We start from the raw sequence: 19,254 nt of genomic DNA, 5'->3' as shown, positions 1-19,254 counted from the left end.
CTCCCTCCTATCTCCCTTGTGTTATTTTCCCTATACCCCCTCCTCCCGATCTCCGTTATTGCTGGTCCCTCAGCCTTCCCCCTCGTGATGCTCCTCAACACCACTTTTTTTTAACACATTGTTCCTCTTTTTTTTAATTAAAGGTTCTCATGAATTTGTATAGCCCACATCCTGTGGTCACATTTTGCCAGGCCCTCTCATATACATTTATGACCTCACCAGCCCATATGATAGTGCCTTGAAATGAGTTAGCTCGGGATGTCTGCTATACAAAAAAGACATTCTGGAACTGTACAAATTCTGTGCTTAGGTATTGCTAGGTGTTTTAATAACATCAAAAGCACAAAAGAGAGAGCCTTCAAATACTTAAGATTGCGATGAGTGGTGTACGAAAATGAATCTTTATTTGTGCTGCGCACATCCTGAGCTTATGTATTGCACTGCGCTCATATCTCTTAATGACCTCATTTGCATATATGAGAGAGCCTTGAAATGCTCAAGCTCAGGACGTGCGCTAATAAAAATGAATCTCTTTTTTGTACTGCACATCGTGAGCATATGTACTGCACAAACAAATAATTCCTTTTGATTCATGCAAGGTGGTAAACATCACATTCCAAAGAATAAGGGGCCTTTTAAAGGAGCTGATAGGTCCTTGTAGAGTTAACTACTACCAATGTGTTGTGGCGATCTAGGTTCGAACCTGGCCTCGGCTGAAAACATGCCTTCTCTAATTAATAACCTCATTAGCATATATGAGAGTGTCTTGAAATTCATATGCTTAGGATGTGTCCTGATTTAAAATGTGTAATTTGTTTGTACTGTGCACATCCTAAGCATATATATTGCACGGTGCTCAAATAGTGTCAATATTGCACTATACAAATGATTCCTTTTTAGATTTTGTCTAAGGCAGCGCTTCCACGGTCTCTTTGAGATCTACTGTATTTTAAAAAAAAAGAAAAAAATGATTGGAGACCACCCATTTCTTACCACTGGAGACATCAGCTTTGAGATGGCTCATATCACATGAATCACTCCATTCTACATTATGCTACTCTATGATACTCCATTCTAATATACGTCACTCCACGCCATTCTACTCCACTGCACTCCACTGTACTCAAAACTACAAATTTCTACTCTGATATGAAGCCAGTGGTGCGACATCTGTGACCTTGGGTCAAGTGTGTTAAATGAAAATACAGAAGGGCTGGTACTCTGTATTAATTTAAAACACTGCCTTGGGTTAATGGTCCTATGACAGCCCTCAGATCAGGACTGGACTCTGTAGAACAGATACGTGTACCTGAATCTCCTGGGCCTTGACAGTGCCCTTTCAGTGCATAAATCTGTGGCCTGGTTGATGGTTTTGAAGTAAGAATTATATCTGTTGTGGTGGCTGCTCAAAATTCTTGGCCTTGCCATCTGGACCACTCAGAGAAGAGCGGGAAGCCTGGGTTTGGACGGTAGTGTTTTTTCGCCTAGACCAATGGTGCCCAGTGAGGCTCCTACAGGGCTGGTTCTTAGGCATTTTTTCAGGGTATGAAAAGAATTCAAATGCATGTTTTTGGGGAATCCAAGGTTGGTCCATGTTAGAGTTTCTTGATACCCACATAATATAAATCACTAATTTAGATGGAACTTATTTACACAGTGGGTATCCTGCAAGCCTTGCATGGATCCTGACAGTTTATTGTCTTGTACAAAAAAAGACTTCAGTCACAACAACACTTTGGGTTGCATAAGTACAAGCAGTGGCTGATCCTTGTGGCCACAGTTTGTGAAATAACAGCTCTCCTGTTATAAACATCTCCTGCCCATGGGGTTTTTACTGTTACTGTCCAGGATTGACTTTGAGATGTGGAGATCCGGAAGTGGCATCTGCAAGGTCGCAAAAGTCCTTGGGGTGTGTACCCATATAAACAGACACACGTAGATTCCTATAGACATGGAGAGGCATGGTGAAGCACTGAGAGAAACACCAGTAGGAGCAGGAGTGAGAAAAGGGCAACTTGATAGGGCCAGAAACTTATTTTCTTGACATTGGTTTTCCATGTACTTGATAACCATGGCAAACAGAAATAATGCATAGAGTTTACATCAAATGATGCCTGGGAACTTAGTGGAGTGGTTACATGAAGCCTGGGGCTGGAAGAGAGGAGAACAGATTAAACACTAGGACTGTCACAGACAGAGTATAGATCAATATACACAGGAGTCGAGAGGGTGATGGGGAAGCGCTATGCGCCTGTGACAGCGACTGTGGGGGGTATTCGTGGTGGTGCCTCTTTAAACAGGAAGCAGTGCTATTCGAGCGCTGTTTTAGACAGCGCTTCTGGAAGTGGCATCTGCAAGGTCGCAAAAGCTGTGAGGGGACTGTCATCAAAACCATGACACCAGTGAATTCTGAGAGGAGGAAGTGATGGAGTTTGCACCACTTTTGTTCCCTATGATACACTGCTCCTCTCATTGTGGTACCCTTGTGTTAGCTTCTTTGAACTACTGGGTTAGGAAAATGGCTGCCTCTACTAACTAAACTCTATTTGAAGAGGCTCAGTTTACATCCAAAGGTTAGATAATTTTTGCTATCAAGCTTCAGGCTGTGAAGTTCTTGGGTCTGGAGTCACAACTCTTTTCCCACCATTTTGGATACAATACCTTTCCTCATCTTCTTGCCTAGAGCTATCCTATGTGTTTGGTTGGTGACCCTCCGGAGGTTATCTAGAGCACAGGCTATCGCCTAATGTTAAGCTCTGCCCAAGTCAGTTGGTTAATGCCCTCACTGCAGAGGTCTTGACAGAACAAGAATGTCACAGATTGCAAACCTGACATAGTGCTTCATCTTTGCAAGGTCGATACAAATGAATTATAGCGATTTTGTTAAGAATGGCACCTGCTTTGCAGCACTATGAAATGGCAGAACCTGTATTACCAAGCACTGTATAAAAAAAAACAAGTTATTCCCAGACTGCCCCAACATGCACCAGACAAAGACCCTAGGGGAGAGGACGTAGTGAAAGGGTCAGAGATGCCAACTTTGGGTCTGGGAAACAAGGTTTGAGTTTCACCGCCGGCTCAACATACTGTGATTCTGGGAAAATCACTTAACCTCCCCTTGCTACCAAAAATGAATGTGTTCTTGTGTAATGTAACTGGTGCTCATGTAAAGCTCAGAAATACCTTTGTATCAAGTTTGCGCTAACTGAAGGGTCTAGAGTCACAACTCCTTTTCCACTATTTTGCAGACAACACCTTTCACAATCTTCTTGCCTAGAACTGACCTATGTGCTTGATTGGTGACCCTCCAGAGGTCATCAAGAGCATGTGCTATTGCCTAGTGTTAAGCTCTACTCATGTCAGCTGGTTAATGCACCCACTGCAGGGGTCTTGACAGAACGAGAATGTCACAGATTACAATCCTGACATAGCTTTTTCACCTCTTCATCTCTGCAAGGTCAATGCAAATGAATCATATCAATTTTGACAAGAATGGCACCTGCTTCGCAGTGCTATGAAATGGCAGAACCTGTATTACCACATGCTATATAAAAGATGAGTTAATCTCAGACTGCCCCAAAACCCACCAGACAATGAACCCTAGGGAACAGGAATGTGGCGTAAGGGCCAGAGCTGCCGACTTTGAAGCTGGGGAACACAGTTCAAGGCTCGCCGCCAGCTCAACATCCTGTGATTCTGGGCAAATCACTTAGGGGGTCATTACAACCCTGGCAGTCGGTGTTAAAGCAGCGGTAAGATCGCCAACAGGCTGGCGGTAAAAAAATTGGAACTAGACCGTGGCAGAAACCGCCAACAAAGACAGCCACTTTAACACTCCGACCGCCACGGCGGTACAGACAAACAGCTTGGCGGTCACCGCCAACAGACAGGCGGAAGACAAAGTACCGCCCACACTATTATGACAGGCCAATCCGCCACCTTTTCCGGGGCGGATTCACCGTGTATAAAAACACGGCGGAAACAGGAATTTCGAAGGGAAAACGCTCACCTCTACACACTCCACGAGGAACGACGACACCATGGACCCGGAACCCCAAATCCTACCCGCGATACTCTTCCTGCTCCTGTACCAGGAGCACCAACGCCGGCGGCGAAGACCACGGTGAGTACTGCACCTACGACATAGGGGAGGGGGGAGGCAAAAAACAGTGACACACACACGCAACACCCCCACCCCCACCCCCACCCTCACCCACTACAACACACACACTAATACATATCTATACATTATAGTAACCCCCCCCAACCCCCCCAGAAGAATGCAAAGACAAAAGGAAATGAGTGCAACCATTGGAATATATTAAAATGCAGTACGCAAAAATATACATATAAACACTATTTACAAAATATACACCAAGAATAGTAGTCCAGGTATTGCACCATTTATAGTCCGTGGACCACTGTACCCAAAATGCATGGGCGAGGCCCACACACGATACCAGATCAAAACAGAGAGAACACTGCAGGGGCATCAGATAGAAATACAACAGGCACCTCAGGGGGAAGAGAAGGGGGGGCACCTCAGCCGGATGAGTGCACAACGCCAGATCCACGAGGTGGATCCATGCCCAATGATTTATCCTGGGGAGTGCAAAGCCACAGTCTCTCAAGTCTCTACAGTGGGTGGTTTGCCCACTGTTCAATCCTGGGGAGTGCAAAGCCACAGTCTCTCAAGTCTCTACAGTGGGTGGTTTGCCCACTGTTCAATCCTGGGGAGTGCAAAGCCACAGTCTCTCAAGTCTCTACAGTGGGTGGTTTGCCCACTGCTTCATCCTGGGGAGTGCAAAGCCACAGTCTCTCAAGTCTCTACAGTGGGTAGTTTGTCCACTGTTCAATCCTGGGGAGTGCAAAGCCACAGTCTCTCAAGTCTCTACAGTGGGTGGGTTGCCTACTGCTTCATCCTGGGGAGTGCAAAGCCACAGTCTCTCAGGTAGATGCCTTTCTCCACTGGTTCTGGAGGGGGACTGGTGCCCAGAGTGCTTCATCCTGCCAAGGACAGAGGTAGTGGGTGCATGTCTCCACTGGTTCTGGAGGGGGACTGGTGCCCAGAGAGCTTCATCCTGCCAAGGACAGAGGTAGTGGAAGCATGTCTCCACTGGTTCTGGAGGGGGACTGGTGCCCAGAGTGCTTCATCCTGCCAAGGACAGAGGTAGTGGATGCATGTCTCCACTGATTCTGGAGGGGGACTGGTGCCCAGAGTGCTTCATCCTGCCAAGGACAGAGGTAGTGGATGCATGTCTCCACTGGTTCTGGAGGGGGACAGGTGCCCAGAGTACATCACGCACCCCGTGACGGTCCCAGTTGCGTCGGTGCCCCTGCCACTCATGGGCTAGCAGTGCTTGAGTAGGCAGTGCCCTGTTCAGCGGTGCCTGACTTGGCGGTGCTCTGTTCAGCGGTGCTTGAGTTGGCGGTGCCCTGTTCAGCGGTGCCTGAGTTGGCGGTGCCCTGTTCAGCGGTGCTTGAGTTGGCGGTGCCCTGTTCGGCGGTGCTTGAGTTGGCGGTGCCCTGTTGAGCGGTGCCTGAGTTGGTGGTGCCCTGTTCAGCGGTGCTTGAGTTGGCGGTGCCCTGTTCAGCGGTGCTTGAGTTGGCAGTGCCCTGTTCAGCGGTGCTTGAGTTGCCGGTGCCCTGTTCAGCGGTGCTTGAGTTGGCGGTGCCCTGTTCAGCGGTGCCTGAGTTGGCAGTCCTTCATTGCCCAGCTGGGGCTGGCGGTCCTTCATTGGGCAGCTGGGCTGTGGCTGGCGGGGCCCTCCTGGGCAGCGAGGATGGGGCTGACGGTAGCCTCCTGTGCAGCGAGGATGGGGCTGGCGGTGGCCTCCTTTGCAGCGAGGATGGGGTTGGCGGTGGCCTCCTGGGCAGCTGGGCTGTGGCTGGCAGGCCCTCCTGGGCAGCGAGGATGGGGCTGGCGGTGGCCTACTGTGCAGCGAGGATGGGGCTGGAGGTGGCCTCCTGGGCAGCTGGGCTGTGGCTGGCGGGGCCCTCCTGTGCAGCGAGGATGGGGCTGGGGCTGGCCTCCTGGGCAGCGGGGATGATGGCGGACTTCTCCGCCGTGCTGCTCCTCCCAGACTTGCTGGGTTTCTAGTGGCCCTTCCCCACCTTGGGAGGAGTCACAGCTGAGTCCACACTCCCACCGGGACCCCTGGGAGCGGCTTGGGTGGCTGGAGTCTTCCCTCTCTCCCGCTGGGCACTGGCCAACTTCTGGTGCTTCACGGGGGGCTGGCTGTGCTGTGGCTCCGTGCCACACTGGCTGTCCTGGTGGCCGGTGCACTCCACATACCTGTGACCACAGGCACCACTGGTCCCGGAGATGTTGTGGCTGAGGTGCAAGTTCGGGACCTATGAGTTGGTCGGGGGGTGGGAAATAGGTTAAGGGTGAAGAGGAAAAGTTGTTTGGACACAATGGTGCGGGTAGCTGGAGGGGGTTTGGGAGTGGAGGAAGAGGTGGTGATTGTAGGAGGTGTACATTTTGTGGCTTTGGGTGCAGGTGCATGCGCTGGAGGCTGTTGTGAGATGGATGGCTGTTGGGTGGGTGTGTGCCTGCGTTTGTGTATCTTCGGAGGGGGCGTCACAGACACACTGGGAGAGGACACAGGGGACGTGTGTATGGTAGTGAGAGTGGTGACTGCATGTGAGCGGGGTGTGGTGGTGGGTGTGCTGGTGCGGGACGTAGTGGCTGTAGAGGTAGTGCATGCAGGTGTGTGTGTAGACGAGACTGGGAGGGAGGAGGGAGACGACGAGGAGGGGGACACAGTGGAGGCAGTGGATGTTGGTGTGTCTATATGTGTGTGATGCTTGCGTGAGTGCCTGTGGGATGTGTGGTGCTTATGTTTGCCTGAGCTTCCCTTGTGCGGTAAGGTGTGTGCAGGCTGGTCTGATGGTGTGCTTGGGATAGGCAGAGCTACAGGGTATTGGGTCTGGGTGGAGGAAGTTGGAGGGGGGAGGCTAGACACAGGGACAATGGCTGCCATCAGTGCTGAGGCCAGAGTTTGAAAGGCTTGGTGAAGGGCCGCCTGACCAGAATGAATGCCCTCCAGGAATGCATTGGTTTGTTGCAACTGCCTTTCTACACCCTGGATGGCATTCAAAATGGTAGACTGCCCAACAGTGAGGGACCTGAGGAGGTCAATGACCTCCTCACTGAGGGCAGCAGGGGTGACAGGAGCAGGGGCTGAGGTGCCTGGGGCGAAGGTGATGCCCACCCTCCTGGGTGAGCGGGAACGGGGCGAAGGCTGAGGGGCTGCTGGGAGCGTGGTGCTGGTAGGGGGGGTGGCGGATGTACCTGTAGATGCGGGGGGCACAGATGGTGCCGCCACCACAAGGGAGCTCCCATAGGAGGACGAGTCCGTGTCGCTGGTTTCAGCTCCTGTCCCCGCCGTGGTGCTCCCCTCGCCCTCCGTCCCACTGGTGTATTCTGAGTCTGTAGTGTGGCCCTCTATGGCCATGTGGGATGCAGCTCCCTCGTGCTCCGGTGCCACTGCTCCTCCGCCTGATGATGCTAATGCACACAAGAACAGGGAGACCACAAAAAGGGGGTGGGGGAAACAGAAGAAAGACATGTTGAGTGCATGGATTACCGCTACCGCTGGAGGACAAGACAGACACAGAAGCCCCCTGCACTACGTTGCGCTGTGGGGCTCTACAGTGCAATTCATGGGAAATGGCCTACAAGGCTAGGGATGACATCTGCACACATAGATGACACAGGTGCATGAATAGCTGTACTTGGCACTCTACAGAGGTGGGGTGGGGGGCCACAGGGCCATGCCTTACGGAGGGGCCTAGCCTACGGAACTCGCCCTGGCCTAGGGAAACCCACAGCCCTCCTCCCCCACCCAGACACCTCCACTGCACGCAAAGTCAGCTGAATGAGAGTGTACTCACCCCCTTGTGTCTGCTGTGATGCCCTCCAGCGCCCATCCAACTTCGGGTAGGCCACCGCCAGGATCCTGAACATCAGGGGGGTCATGGTTCGACGGGCACCCCTCCCACGTTGGGAGGCTATACCCAGCTGAGCCTCCGCTGTCTTGCTCCAGCGGTGAATGTCCTCCCATCTTTTCCGGCAGTGGGTGCTCCGTCTGTGGTGGACCCCCAGGGTCCGGACGTCCTTGGCGATGGCACGCCAAATATCCTTCTTCTGGTGGGCGCTGACCTACATGAAATGTACAGGGGAAGAAGAGAAGTCATTACCAACTGCGCCGTGAAAGTGAGTGGCCCCCATCCCTACCCTTGCCATGTGGCACATGCACCCACCGTCTTTCATGCACGCAGAACTCTGCCCCCTTCCTTCTTACAACCAGCCCTCTCCACACAGGCACAGCCCATACAACATGCTCCCTGTGTACTTACCTGTTGGTCTGGAGGACCATAGAGTAGCGTGTACTGGGGGAGGACCCCATCGACGAGCTTCTCCAACTCCTCCAATGTGAAGGCAGGGGCCCTTTCCCCAGACGCACGAGCCATTGTCTCTTCCAGACAGAGGTCATAGCAGCACTTGCAGTGTAGGTCCTCTCCTGTTGAAGATCAGGTATCGAGTGATTCAACACATAGGTCACGTCCGCGGCGGTCACGTCCGTGGCGATGCGTACCATCACCGCCGGCGTACATCATCATTGGCTCCTGGGACCCATAGGGTCCAATGTTAACCAATGCAGCATTGTGCTGCGGTCTTCGACCGCCTACCGCAATGGTGTACAACGCCAGCGCAGTTACCTCACATCCCATTGTCCCACTTTACAGGTCAGGCAGCCGCCATTTCAGGGGCCCACATGGCCTAATTACCAACTGCGTCACACATACCTAGGCCTAGTCTCAACACACATACAGGCCACATTTTGTGTATGAATGGTGTTCTGTGTAGACTGTGGGTACATACCTCTGAGTTGTTTGACTCTGTGCTCGCTGTTGTCCTTCATAGGCACCGTCCGCTGGGACATGTGAGGAGATGGCGGAATCCTCCGGTGTACCAACCGCTGGTGGACCTGTCGACAATGGGGGAAAGAAATTTGATTATCACCTACAGGTTTGACCGTGCCACAATCCAGGAACTGTGTACACAGTTGGAGCCTGACCTGATGTCAGCAATCCGCCATCCCACAGGAATGCCCCCTCAAGTGCAGGTGCTATCAGTGCTCCGTTTCCTTGCAAATGGGTCTTTTCAAACAACTGTGGCCATGGCATCAGGGATGTCCCAGCCTATGTTTTCCAATGTATTGTCCAGAGTGTTGTCTGCACTGCTGAAACACATGCGGAGCTACATCGTTTTCCCTCAGGTGGAGGATTTGCCTACAGTGAAAGGTGACTTCTATGCCCTTGGACATATCCCCAACATCATAGATGCCATTGATGGGACCCATGTGGCTTTGGTTCCCCCCCCACAGGAGTGAACAGGTGTACAGAAACCGGAAGAGTTATCATTCCATGAATGTACAGATGGTATGTTTGGCAGACCAGTACATCTCCCATGTGAATGCCATGTCCTTGGCTCAGAGCATGACACATACATCCTGTGGAATAGCAGCATCCCTTATGTGATGGGCCAACTCCAGAGGCACCGTGTGTGGCTATTAGGTGACTCTGGTTACCCCAACTTGTCATGGCTACTGACCCCAGTGAGGAATCCCAAGACAAGGGCAGAGGAACGCTACAATGAGGCCCATGGGCGAACTAGGAGGGTGATCGAGCGGACCTTCGGCCTCCTGAAGGCCAGGTTCAGGTGTCTGCATATGACAGGTGGATCCCTATTCTACTCACCAAAGAAGGTGTGCCAGATCATCGTGGCCTGCTGTATGCTTCACAACTTGGCTTTGCGACAACAGGTGCCTTTTCTGCAGGAGGATGGTCCAGATGGTGGTGTTGTGGCAGCTGTGGAGCCTGTGGACAGTGATGAAGAGGAAGCAGAGGAAGAAGACATGCAGAACAGGGACTCAGTGATCCAGCAATATTTCCAGTGAAACACAGGTGAGAATACATTCCTGCCTAATACATTTACTTTTACACTTCTACCTCTAGCCTGTCTGTCGTTTTCACCCAGTGTATGGTCACTGAGTTGTCACTTTCCCTTATGGTTTCACAGGTCTGGGTCCCAACGTGTCACATCTGCTTAGATTCCTCATGGACTAGAGCTGTGTGACAAGGGTATGTTGACAACATTTTGTCACTGTAATTGCAAATACACTATTTCGAAATCACTGACAGACTCCAGATCTTTTGGTGGTTTAGGTGTGTTTATTTAAATACAAAATATTGGAGGGGAAAGTTAAATGGTGAGGGGTGATGGTGGAGGAGTGTCCATGGCAGAGTCCAGTCTATTAGTCTCACAGGTGCATTGCCCATATGGGCATAGGAAGTGGAGCTGGGGCAGTTTCAATATGGACAGGGTGACAAAGTGGGACAGTGGGATGACAATCAGAGTGGTCTCATTTCTTGGCGGGGGTCTTGGCATCGTGCTCTGTCTTGTTCCTGGATCTCAGGGACCGTTTGCGGGGTGGTTCTCCGTCTGCAGGGGGTGGGGGGCTGGTGTGGTGGTCCTGTGGCGGTGCCTCCTGTCCACTAGCACCGGCGGAGGTGGTGGGCAGTTCATCGTCCATGCTAGTGTCAGGGGCCCCTTGTAGTGCCACAGTGTCCCTTCTGGTGTTGAGTACTTCCTTCAGCACCCCTACGATGGTGCCCAGGGCGGAGCTGATGGTTCTGAGTTCCTCCCTGAACCCCAGATACTGTTCATCCTGCAGCCGCTGGGTCTCCTGAAACTTGTCCAGTACCGCTGCCATCGTCTCCTGGGAGTGGCAGTAGGCTCCCATGATGGAGGTGAGGGCCTCGTGGAGAGTGGTTTCCCTTGGCCTGTCCGCCCCCTGTCGCACAGCAGCCCTCCCAGTTCCCCTGTGTTCCTGGGCCTCCGTCCCCAGGACCGTGTGCCCACTGCCCCCAGGTCCCTGTTGTTGTTGGGGTGGTGGGTTATCCTGGGTTCCCTGTAGTGGTGGACACACAGCTGATTGACGTGTCCTGGGGACGGAGGCATGGGCCCGGTGGGTGGGTGCTGTGCTGGTGTTTCCTGAGGGGGGAAGGTCTGTGGTGGCCTGTGCCTGTGTGAGGGGAACCGACTGTCCCGAGGCCCCCGATGGTCCGGGCTGGTCATCTAGATCCAGGTGGACAGAGGTGCTGTCATCACTGTAGGACTCTTCTGTGGCTGGAGTGGACATGTCTGGACCCTCCTGTCTGGTGACGTTGGGTAGTGGTCCTGCAGGGGTGGAAAGGCATGATTATTGCATCTGTATGTATAATGGTGTGCAATGGGTGGGTGACCGTGTAACCCAGTGCTGGCATTCCTGTGTGTGAGCTTGTGTGATGATGGTTTGGGGGGGTATGGGTATGTGCAGTGGGCATGCTTTAGTGATGGGTGTCCATGCGTTGTTGTTGCATGCAGGGCTTGGTGTTGGGATGTGTGGTTTGTGATATTGGTATATTTGTGAGGAGTTGGAGTGATGGGGTGGGGCGAGGGTGGGGGTATGTGATAGCATGCAGGTAGGGTGGGGGATGTAATAGTTAAGATTTGACTTACCAGAGTCCATTCCTCCACCGACTCCTGCAAGGCCCTCAGGATGCAGAATCGCCAAGACCTGCTCCTCTCATGTTGTTAGTTGTGGGTGGGGAGGTGGGGGTCCGCCGCCAGTCCGCTGAACCGCCTGGTGGTGTCTTGAGACCACGGAACGCACCGTCCCCCGTAGGTCGTTCCACCTCTTCCTGATGTCCTCCGGATTTCTTGGGTGTTGTCCCACTGCGTTGACCCTGTCGACTATTCTTCGCCATAGCTCCATCTTCCTTGCAATTGAGGTGTGCTGCACCTGTGATCCAAATAGCTGTGGCTCTACCCGGACGATTTTCTCCACCATGACCCTGAGCTCCTCCTCCGAGAACCTGGGCTGTCTTTGCCGTGCCATGGGGTGGTATAGGTGATGTGTGGAGTGGTGTGTGTGGTGATAAGTGTGGTGATATGTAGTGGTGTGTGGTGTTTTGTGCGTGGAAGTTGTGTGGGTGATGGTGTTGTGTGCCTGTGGATGCTAGTTTGTTGATGGTGGTGTCTCTCTCTGGCCTTCTCTCTGTAATTGTGGTCGTAGGGCTTTGTGGGTGATGTGGGTTTGTGTTTTATATTGTATTGGATGTGTGGGAGTGGTGTGTGTAATTGACTCACAGAAGCAGGAAGCCAAGAAAAACAAGTCCTCAGGGAACAGACAAACATGACAAAGCGTAATTATACAGTAGTTAGTCCGTGCTGCCAAAGAGGTAAAGGAGAGACAAAGAGGCATGACTAAGCAGTTGCAAGCAAGGATTTTTAAATGACACTGTGACAAACAAATACAATGGCTTTAGGCCAACAGAAGTAACTATACTAAAAGTATACAAGAGGCTGTATGCTTATGTTTAACCTAAACAATAGGCGTATGCACTGCTGGACACAGTGCTACGCTCACGCCAAAAGTCATTTTAGAAAAGAGACCAACAATTTATATTACATCAAACGTCTTAATTAGAAGGGAATGCTTACAGATAGGAAGCTTTTAAAATTGAAATTAGTCACTTACTTATCTTCTTGCAGTTCTGAAGTACAAACGTGACAGCTTTATTAAGCTCCTCATCTTGAGATTCAGTCAAAAGCTGAATCATTAAAGGAAGTCCATTGTTTTTCAATAGGTCATATTGATTTTCCTCTGCAAAAGAAACAGGACTAGACATTTAACTATAGGTTGCTCAATAATATTTAGCTTGTCAAAATACAGAAAGAACAGGACTATACTCATGTGAGTTCAAACTCAAAACCTGAATGGTTGAGAACAAATTAAAAGAGCTTAACGTAAAATAAATCTTTCCTAGCACCTTACAGCAGCGACACATTAGACCAGCATGCTGTGAAGAGTAGTTTTAAATATATATGCCTTAAGACTAAAGAAGCAAGTCGAACGGTTATAAATGGTGAAGTAAAAATACCTTTTCAATGATACTTGTACTCTGCGCTCTTTTTTTCAGAACAAGTTTGTTCCGCCCTAGCGTAGTTCTCAAGTTTTTATTTTCGTATAAGACTGATGCATGGCAAATGGCTTACGGTGGGATGGAAGCATGGGCAGCATCATAAAAGTATTTTTTCTTCCGGTATGGTTCTCCCTATCCATTCTTCCTAACGGATTTCTGAACTCCACAATAGGAGGTGGAGACAGCATATGTCAGGTGTTAGGAAATGGTTTTTTTTGCATAATCACCTAAATTTTTTTAACAAATGCTGTTGTGTTTAGGGCTGTTTGTAAATCTAAAATGTCAGTTAGACGATATTTAGTGGAGTCAGGTCGATCCCCATTTTTTTAATAAAGATTATGTTATAAATAGGCCACAACAAATTAGATTTGCAACACAGAAGGGAGGTGTTGCCTTCTCAAGAGAAAATGTGTGTTTTAAAAATGAAAGAAAGGATGAAAATTAGTTACTTACCTGTAACTGTCATTCTCCAGTATTGGTATCTTTTATAGGTTCACATGCTTGATTATTCCCCCTCATTGAAGTGGAAGGCCCACACAACTACAGTGGCATTGAACCATAGGGTTTACAGCCTATGTTCTTTTTTAAAAAATGGCCCAAACCACAGACTTTAGCCAATTAGGCGAAAAAGCACCCTTTAGAACACTCCCAACAGAGGCTGAATGCCTCAGATTTTCGAGCACAAATGTGAATTAATAATCCCTATGTCTGAGGGGAGCTTTCTAAGGGGAGGAGGGTGGTTCATTTGTGAATCTATGAAAGATACCAATACTGGAGATTCACAGTTACAGGTATGTAACTGATTTTCTTCTCTAGTATTGGATCGTTCATAGATTCACATGCTTGAATCAGAATAACAAGCACTAAAGGAAGAGCAGAACAATCATATCATAGTAAAATATACTTAGAGGATGGTGGGAAAAAAAGTAAAATAGGCTTACCTTATTGAAACAGATGTCTTAACACTGCCTGTCCCACAGCTGCATCAGTCTTATGACTCTCGTCCAAGCAATAATGCTTCGCAAATGTGTGGCTGCTGGACCACGTTGCTGCTCGGCAGATATGCTAGATAGGTACTCCAGCACAAAGAGCTGTAAATGTGGAAACAGCTGTGGTTGAATGTGCTTTGAGTCTGTCCTGCAATTGCTTTCCTGCTTGTGAGTGACAAAATTGTATAGTTGATGCAATCCATCTGGCGATGGTTTGATTAGTTACCATGGGCCAGATGTAGGTAGGTAGAAAATTGCGACTTGCAATTTGCGAGTCCGTGCGACTCGCAAATTGCAAGTCGCAATTTGGTATGCAGAAAGATGTTCCAGACACCTTCTGCAACTCGCAATGGGGTCACAAAGACCCACCTCATTAATATTAATGAGGTGGGTCGCAGTTTGCGACCCCATTGCGAGTATGGGCACTCACGGGGATGGTGGCCTGCTGGAGACAGCAGACCACCATGTCCGTGACTGCTTTTTAATAAAGCAGTTTTTTTTTTTCTATCTGCAGCCCGTTTTCCTTAAAGGAAAACGAGCTGCACTTAGAAAAAAAACCGAAACCTTTTGTTTCGGTATTTTTCAGAGCAGGCAGTGGTCCATAGGACCACTACCTACTCTGAAAAATTATTTTTGTTTCCATTCACAAAGGGGAAGGGGTCCCATGGGGAACCCTTCCCGTTTGCAACTGGGTTACCATCCACTTCAAGTGGATGGTAACTGCGATTTCATTTTCGCAAATAGGAAGGGAACACCCGTTCCTATTTGCGAGTCGGAAATGCATTTTGCGAGTCGGATCCGACTCGCAAAATGCATTTCTGCATCTCGTAGAGGCTTTTGCACCTCGCAAACAGCGTTTTTTGCCGCTTGCGAGTCGCAAAACCCTTGGTACATCTGGCCCCATATGCCAGAAACAACTGGCATGCTCTGCAGATCTGACGGGTCTTGTGTAAGTAAAACTTAAGGCATCATTTGACATCTACAGAATGCAGAGATTTTTCTGCAACTATTTGAGGATTTGGGAAGAATGTTCGTAGACCCATTGGTTCGTTCAGGTGGAAGTTTGATTGCACATTAGGAATAAACGTAGGACTTGTTCGAAGTATAACACTGTCTGATGTGAATTAAAGAAAAGGTTGCTTGATGGTAACAGTGTGACCGCCACTTTTTTGGAAGACTTGAGAGCCACCAGAAGTGCAGTTTTCCAAGTAAGTTACTTCAATAATGCCCTGCGAATGGGCTCAAATGGTAGTTTCATGAGCTGTCCCAGTACTACATTCAGGTACCAAAATGGTGGATGTTTTCGTACAGGAGGAAAAGTCCTGACAAGGCCTTTGAGGAATTGTTTTACAATACAACTAGACCACAGAGAAGGTGCATTACTGGAGTGTCTAATCCTAAGAATTGCCACCAGGTGCACTCTTATGGAAGAGTGAGACAAGCAGCATATTGCCAGGTGGAGAAGATATGGTAGAATGTGCTCTGGCAGTGAGCTGATAGGATGAACATTAGAGACCACACACCAAAGACAAAAGTGTTTCCACTTGAATTTATAGGTTCTGTTTGTTGTGTCTGCTCTTGCTTTGGCAAGGATTTCCCTGCAGTCAGATGGAATGTCTATCGTGGACGACTCACTGAACTCAGGAGCCAAGACGGTAAGTGTAGTGATGTCGGGTCTGGATGCCAGACCTCACCATGGTTCATGGTCAACAATGCTGGTACCGGCTTGAGCTGGACATGGGGTTGTTCCGAGAGGAGCAGGAACTCCGAAAACCAGAACTGTCTGATCCACTTAAAGGCTAGGAAGAGAAGTCAGCAAGGGTCTCTCTTCAATTTGTTGAGCACCTAGGGATCAATGGGATTTAGGGAAAAGTGTAAGAATGAATTCCTGACCATCTCATCGAAAACACATTCTCCTGCAGTCCCTTTTGGGGATGCCAACTTGCAAAGAATAGGCATTACTTGTTCTCCTTCATAGCAAATAGGTCCAAGTTCGGCTTGCCCCAGTGGTGGAAGAGTCTGCCCAGAATGTACTTGTCTAGTTCGCACTTGTGGTAAGGAATGCTGGTGCTGCTTAGCAAGTCTGCAAGGAGGTTGGACACTCCTGGTACATGTTCTCCTTTGAGCGATACTTGATGTTGAAGAGCCCAGTACCAGATGTCCTGCACCTGACGAGATAACGCTGGTGAGCGTGTTCCCCCCGTTGGTTGAGATAAAACATACTGGTGGTATAGTCTGTGTGTATGAGCACCGCTGTTTGTGCTACCTTGGGGGAGAAAGTACTTCAGTGCTAAGGCGATAGCTGATTGATGTGAAGTTTTGGTTAACCTGGACTCCACTTGCTACTTATATGTATGTCCTGGAGGTGGGCACCCCAAACTTCTAGGGGGGGATCTGTTGTTATGATATAGTTGGGAAGTTGTTGGAGATTTGACAGCCATCTAGACAGATTTGAAACCTGTGTCCACCAAGACATTGCTACTTTCATTGTTAAGGTTATCTGAATGAGGTCCTTCATGTACCCCTGCAACCGGATCCATTATTTGTCCAGTTCCTCTTGACGTGGATGCATGTGCAGCCAGAAATTTAGGACAAGAGGGATGCAGGAAGAAATCATTCCCATGAATGATTTGTAGATCTGGACAGAAACATACTTTTTTGTGGACAGCCTGTGAGCTAGTTGTCGAATCTTCCTCTGCCTGTCTTGGGAGGGAAATGCTTTGTTTTTCACCGTGTCTAGGGAGGCTCCTAAGACTGGTAACTTTGTTGTGGGTTGTAACTGAGATTTCTGATGGTTGATAGTGAAGCCGAGTTTGGTGAACAAAGAGAGCCAGATGGACGTGGCTGTTGCTGCTTGTTAATGCCTAGAAGCTTTTATGAGCCAATCATCCAAGTATGGAAAGACCTGGATTCCTCAATGTCTGAGATGTGGGCTGACTTTAGCCCGGATGGAATAACCTTGAATTATGGGTGGATACTGGTTACCTGGTAGCGAAGGAACTCGTGGTGTTTTGGGTGTATTGGGACATGGAAGTATGTGTCTTGGAGGTCAGTGATGTCATATGATCTCTTGTGTTGAGGAGGTGTGATATATCCTAGAGCGTCACCATGTGAAAAGATTGCTTCTTTAGAAATATGTTCAACCTTCAGAGGTCGCAAATGGGACACAATCAGCTAAGGGTTTTTTATTAGAAAAAATCGGGAGCAGAATCCCAATCCCTTTTGAAGTTTTGGAACAAATTCTATTGCTCCCTTTTTTAACATCATAGAGATCTCTTTCAGGGGTTATTTTAATTGAAGGGGAGGTGGTCCTGATGGTGGGGTGTTTGGAGGTTTTAGGAGGAACTCCAGGGTGTGTCCTCAGGAGATCACATAGAGAACTCACTTGCCTGAAGTTAATGTGGACCACTGATGAAAAGTAAATTTGCCCTCCAATCCGGGCTGCAGGAGAGTGTAGGGTAGTTGGTACCAAATTGTGGTTACTGCTTTCTGTTTACATCTCTGCAGCGGGCAGACAGTGTTCCTATGGTGGAGTGCTTATATGTAGCCGCTGGTGGTTGTCTATACTTCTGTTGTTGAGCATATTGGGGACGGTAGTATATCTGACATGACTAATACTGTTGCCTGTAGGGCTGATACCTCCCCCTTGAAGGAATAAGCCCCACTTTCTCCAGCTCCTCGAAAGGGCTGCTTTCTATAATGGAGGGTCCCAGGGTATTTTTCTGTATCTGTGTCAGCCTTGATGCATTGTATTGCATCATCCATCAAATGGCATGTACAGTATCTTACTCTGGATTTCCAGGTGGAAGGAAGTAGATTTTAACCATCCCTGTCTGCGGAGAACCGCTGCTCCTGCTAGTTGCCTGAACCCAGTAGTCGCAACATCAATTGTGTGCTCAATTATCTCTGCCGATATTCTTTCACCCTCCTGGAGAATCTTTTGAGCTTCCACTTGGCGCCCCCTGGCAGCAAGTCAATGTAAGTGGACATATCGCACCACATCTCGCGGTCATAATGGTCCAAAATAGCCTGTGAGTTTGCTACTCTTACTTTCGTTGCTGCCTTGAAGGAGAATCTCTTGCCAATATTATCGAGCTGACTACCATTCTTGTCCGGAGGAGAAGAAATTGGTGTGGAGGGGTTCTTACAGCGACGTTGTGCTGCTTGTGAAACCACAGAGTCTGGTTTCGGCTGGCCAATAATACAAGTTGGAGAGTCATCAAGAGCTTTGAATTTCTTATCTAATCGTGGGATGGCTGCTGATACCATAGCCGGGTTCTTCTTGGTTTTAAGATCCTCTTACCAAATAAAACTGTAATTGGGATAACCCCGATAGTCTTCCCACTCATTTGGTTCTGAGGTTAGCATACCATATTTCTCCCTCTTCTCTGTCTTCATCAGTAGACATAGCATTGTCAGCAGATGGTGGGAGCTAAAGTATCTGCCAACTATTGTAGAGTGGCAGCAGGTGTCGTAAGCATGTCATTAGCAATGTGATGCTTATGGCAACGGTGTAGGGGTTTGCTGCACCTGTACAGACCTTGGTGCTTGTGGCATAGGAGTTGCAGGAGAGGATGGTGGAAATCTGTGATAATAGTCTTGGAGCATACTTGGTACATTTGTTACCAGGGACATAGGCATTGAAATAGAAGGCTCCTGTTGGTCTTGCACTGAATATTCTGGATGGTATGGTGCTCTCTTGCAGAGTAATAGTCTTCCTGATACTGTACTGTACTTCACCATCCTCAAAATCGTGGCATTTTACATGCAGCTGGGAGGTACTTCTAGCTACTCCAAAGAGACCTCCATTCTCTGAGTCTTCATCCTCATCTAAAAGGTGTGCAGGCAGACGGGGTGCCACCTTATTCGGGGAGGTGTGAATTTGCAGAATTGTGGATGCAGACGATTTATCCCTTACAGGGATCAAAGACAACGGAGGATATGTCATCTTTATAGGTGTTGTGCTCTCAACTTTGACTGTTCCATCATCAATGTTCTCTTTGTCAACGGTTAGGTTGTCTTTGTCAGCATTGTCATCGGTAGCATTGTCGATGGTATCAGTAATGGTGTCATCATCGATGGGGGCGTGGACGATATCGTCATTGTCATGGACGGTATCATCATTGACAATGGTACTGTCACTGAGTGCAGGGCCAACGGCAACTGAGTGAGCTGCAAGAACTGTGTTGTCAACTGGATCATTGTTGCCAGTAAGCTAAGGAAGGAG

The sequence above is a fragment of the Pleurodeles waltl genome, chromosome 12 (genome assembly GCF_031143425.1).
Source record: "Pleurodeles waltl isolate 20211129_DDA chromosome 12, aPleWal1.hap1.20221129, whole genome shotgun sequence".
NCBI classification, from domain to species: Eukaryota; Metazoa; Chordata; class Amphibia; order Caudata; family Salamandridae; genus Pleurodeles; species Pleurodeles waltl.
This window is presented reverse-complemented; position numbering follows the sequence as displayed.